We start from the raw sequence: 5060 nt of genomic DNA, 5'->3' as shown, positions 1-5060 counted from the left end.
TTTTTTTGAAAAATGAGTGGTTGAAAAAGAAGGAAAAGTATTCGATTTACGTGTAAGATTATTTTATGGAAGATTGTGTGATTGAAAATAGGAGAGAGAAAAATGAAATGTAATGTAATGAAATTTAATGGGGGCCAGATGTCATGTATTTGATTTCAAGGTATATTTTCATACCACGAGTCCTAACAGTGTTTTGAATGACAATCATGCTTGGTGTATGCTTTGGTGTACACGTGTCAAACATGATGTACACTTTGGAGTGTACGAATAGCATTTCCCTTTGAATGATGGAACAAAAATTCACAGTTATTCCTGTCTGATACATTTCTGTAGAGCATGTGTGATTTGACATATACTGTTGAGCTCTATGGTTCAGGTTGAACCCTAATGTGGAATTCATATTGTTGCAAATTTTCTCAGACTAAAATTGATATGATTGGAGCAGCCTGTGAAAGTGCTGAGAAGATCATAGTCGATACTCGTAAAGCCTACTTTGGCTGGGGCCAACAATTTTTCATACTATGGTCAAGGTTCAAGCATAAAAAATACAAGAAGAAGAAAATTTGCTTTGGAGTGCTGTAAATCATGGTGAAGGAGGTTCATCTGTAACTTTTCATCTCTTATCAAGAAAATTTACCCCTTGTGATACGTCTTCACCCTATATTGATGCTTATGCAGGGTTAATATTACCTGGAGACTAAAGGCAGACAACATCTACCCTTCCAGTGCATTTGTTAGACATCTTCGCTGCCAATGATGGTCCACAGAATAATTCTGATACAATCTGGTACGACCTGTAGTCTTTGCTTCGACATTTTTCCTCCCCAAATCTGATCACAAATTTGTGAATCTGGAGACAATAATATGTTCTTTAACTTTAGGGATGTATCCGTAGAATACACCTCCGATTTTGTCCACCAGCAATAACAATGAGGGAAATTTGTTACAGATATAATTTTCAATCTTGCCATGTAAATTTAAAATTTGAAATATATGCTTTCAAGCTCCTAATGAAATTCAAATTTCTGTTGTGTTTGTTTAACGAATTAAACTCTTTTGCCACTTGGTTGACCTATTCTCATAGTGCTTGGGATTAGCTTGGGACCCACGTGAATTGAAAATGCCAAAAAAAATGCTTCCCTTCCCCTCTCATGTGAGTGTGCTGTCAGAGAGCATATCAAACCCTCGCTGGCAGCATAGCATGATTGTGACGCCCCAACTTTTAATTATATTTTCAAATCGAAAAAAATTCAATATTGATCGTTTTATGAATGAGGTAGCCCATGTCTAGCATTGTTGTCACATTAAGGTCTAAAGGTTAATATGATAAGTTAACCCATCTAGTTGCAAAAAAAAAAAAAAAAAAAAAAATTATTATTGTGTTAGTTATATAAATTTATCGTAACTTTTATTTAGGGTCGATTATTTAAAGATTATAGAAAATTTATAAAATATATCAATATTATACTTGTTATGTAGCTCGTGTTGAATAACATAAATTGGCTCAAGAAAAAATATTTTTAGGCTAGTTACACCGAAGTTGTGTTGATAAAAAGAAAGTATTCTAGATTTTATATTTTATTAATAAATAAAATGTAAATAATAATAAAATAATAGAATGAAACAGATTTTAGTCCGGTTACTTGGATTTGGAAAGGATATTATAACTTAAACATAATTAAGTCCCTTAATTTTGGTATTAATTGATATAATTAACCCATAAACTCTTAAACAAATACGTTTGGAATTAAATGGTGAATAGAAGTCGTTTGAAACTTAAAGTAGTTATTGTAGTCACGTTTTTGTGAATTATATACATGTATATAGAAGTTAGAATTTTCTTTCAGAACATAAACCTCATTTTCTAAGTTGATATATATATATTTTCAGATTTATTTTGTATCAAATCGAGGTAAGAATACATAGTGCAAGTGGTAAATTCTTATTCTTGATATTTATGTTAATTTGGCATGAAATACTATATTATGTTCTGAAAGAAAATTCTAACTTCTATATACATGTATATAATTCACAAAAACGTGACTACAATAACTACTTTAAGTTTCAAACGACTTCTATTCACCATTTAATTCCAAACGTATTTGTTTAAGAGTTTATGGGTTAATTATATCAATTAATACCAAAATTAAGGGACTTAATTATGTTTAAGTTATAATATCCTTTCCAAATCCAAGTAACCGGACTAAAATCTGTTTCATTCTATTATTTTATTATTATTTACATTTTATTTATTAATAAAATATAAAATCTAGAATACTTTCTTTTTATCAACACAACTTCGGTATAACTAGCCTAAAAATATTTTTTCTTGAGCCAATTTATGTTATTCAACACGAGCTACATAACAAGTATAATATTGATATATTTTTAGATTTATTTTGTATCAAATCGAGGTAAGAATACATGGTGCAAGTGGTAAATTCTTATTCTTGATATTTATGTTAATTTGGCATGAAATACTATAAGGCCTTCGGGGTCGAATTATATGTTAAATTCTTTGGGATGGACCGTCAGGTCAAAGAAAAGAAGTTAAATCTTACGGGATGGACCTTTGGGTCAATATGACCGTCAAGTCAAAGAAAAGAAGTTAAATCCTACGGGATGGACCTTTGGGTCAATATGATTAAGTCCTACGGGATATGAGAATTCTTAAGAAATTCCTTGAGCTTTTGGAATCACGACTAGTTTGCTCTAAATTTTAGACATGTCGGTATTTTATGTCATATTATGTTTATATCATGTTATAAGAATATGCACGTATTTTTACTGAATGTTTTCAAAATGCTCACTCTTACAATACTTTTCAAATTAGAACGGGTCGTGGGGACGAGTGGAAGATTGATCGGCGATGCTTATGGGGTCATCAAGTAAAGATTTTAGAAAAATAATCGTTAGATTCTATTTAAAAGAATATCATTATTTTAAATTTTTATGCATGGTATTTAATATTTGTTTTAGAGTACGAGCATTCGAAACTTTATGTTGAATTTTAATTTATAGTTTGAGATGAGATATTTCAAGATTTTATTTTAAATCATTATTTTGTTGTTATTGAATTATCGACTACATTTTGATCACTAAAATAAAAAATTATATTTCCGCTTAAATTAGAAAAAACTAATAAATTTGGTAGCACATCGAGCTCATTTTTATTTAAAAATAACAATAATAATGAAAAAGAGTTTGGGGGCGTTACAATGATTCTTGTCTAATGCATCTAATTTAGCTGTGTCATCCGTAATTGCCATATTTTAATGTGATATATTTTTGTTGTTCTATCTTCCTTTCAAAATAAGAAAAAGTTATTATTTCATTAATGTCAAATATTTAACTGGCTTATTTCCAACTTTGAACAATAAAATGATAATAATTTTTTTTTTAAAAAATAAAAATTACTTTTTAGTAGACCCTATAAGCTTAAGCAAACATACTTCTTGTTTTGTGCCTTACCCCATGGTTTTTATGATAGGCTTCTGGAGCACAACTTCTTGGGAGAGCAGTGGCTTCCTTCGACAACGCAACGGCATCTCCTCTGAAATATGCCAATTCACCGAGATCCGGTGCAAACATGATGAACGCCGTCTCCTCAGCAGCATCACACCAGCAACTGCAGTAGCAAAGGCAGAAAATAATGCAATTGCCTCAGCATCCACAGCTCCTGACCCAACAGCATTTTACGCAATATTCAGTGACTAACATGGGACATGTATTTTTTGGACCGACTTGTAATGATCGGAGGTTTCAATCCATTTCATTTAAACTTACTACTTTGTTTTGTGTAGATACTGATGTCTCTGGTCATTAAATTTCCTCAATATCTGCATCTTATGTTGAAGCAAGAAAATTCTCTCTGCTATACCTACTCACTGTGGGACTGCACAATTTCCTTTTCCATTCGATTAGAATAGATTGCTCTTTTGTATCGGATGCTGGCACACGACCCCACCTCCACACCCAAGACGAGAACTTTTGGCCACCATGACAGAATTCATAGCTAGTGCCATGTGATATTCGAGCGACGGTGAAAAGAAGTTGTTAATGTCTATGACTGACTTTCGAAGACAATCCTGGACTTGCTCTTCAAAATGCTCCGAGAAATTGCTTTGCGCTTATGAGGGTGTATGTGCACATTTATGCTTGCTTATCATGAGATAATGTCATATGGCATGCTCCAGAAACTGCTTTGCGCTTATGTGCGTGTATGTGCACATTTATGCATGCTTATCGTGAGATAATATCATGTGGCATTGTTTTCCTTGTTTCTGGGCGTGTTATGCTGTTTTGGTTCAATCTTTTCCTCGGTTTACACTACCAGTTTTTTATTTTACCGTATGAGTGACTTTAGCAGATACATTTCAGTAAATATTGTCTTGTAGGTTTCTTTCACAGCAACCTAAAATTATCACACACTGTTTTCACCAGAACCAACTCCTCAGCTGCATGATATGCAGGCTCAGGGACGACAAGAGTTTCAGCAGGCAACATCACATGTAAACCTTCTAAAGCTAATATTACTCCACTTCGTAAATATTGTGTGATGAAAATCAGGACATTTGTCACGAGAGGCAACATGAGTTGTGTCTTGAGATCAATAATGTCAGTGCAAGAATGTTCTTGAAAGATGAGAAATCAAGCTTGTAACGTGTTTTTGTCATAATTTTTCAAAAATTGAGTACTGAAACATTTGGGGACATGTTGATTTAAGTACGATGAAGTCAAGACTTCGCCAAAGAAATATAAAAATAAAATATCAAAAAATTCATTTAGTGAATATAAAAAATAAAAAAATACAACATTAACTTTGCACAATTTTCCAGACCTTATTGTGTCTTTAGCCAAATATTCTAATAACTAAAGTTCTAATTCCGAATTTTACAGAATTGTATCTGTTGAGTCTGTGAATTTCTAGAGATATCAAACGGGTCAAACGGTTCGTCGGTTCGTGGGTGACGAGCCCGAGCCTGAGCAGGGAGTAGGCTTGGCTCGTCAAGTACACGAGCGGCTCGTGGGCCTTGTGCCCACGAGCTCGTCCAAAAATA

At 32.9% G+C, this 5060-nt stretch overlaps 1 long non-coding RNA gene across 1 annotated transcript; it reads left to right on the top strand.

Annotated features, from left to right (window-relative positions):
• Positions 1 to 127: 127 nt before the first annotated feature.
• On the top strand, positions 128 to 3865 carry LOC111392711. The gene is made up of 3 exons (XR_002702310.1): positions 128 to 597; positions 679 to 787; positions 3491 to 3865. It is a non-coding gene; the product is annotated as an uncharacterized LOC111392711 (long non-coding RNA).
• The last annotated feature ends 1195 nt before the right edge of the window (positions 3866 to 5060 follow it).

The sequence above is a fragment of the Olea europaea genome, unplaced genomic scaffold, assembly GCF_002742605.1.
Source record: "Olea europaea var. sylvestris unplaced genomic scaffold, O_europaea_v1 scaffold9662, whole genome shotgun sequence".
Classification (NCBI taxonomy): domain Eukaryota; kingdom Viridiplantae; phylum Streptophyta; class Magnoliopsida; order Lamiales; family Oleaceae; genus Olea; species Olea europaea.
This window is presented reverse-complemented; position numbering and strand designations above follow the sequence as displayed.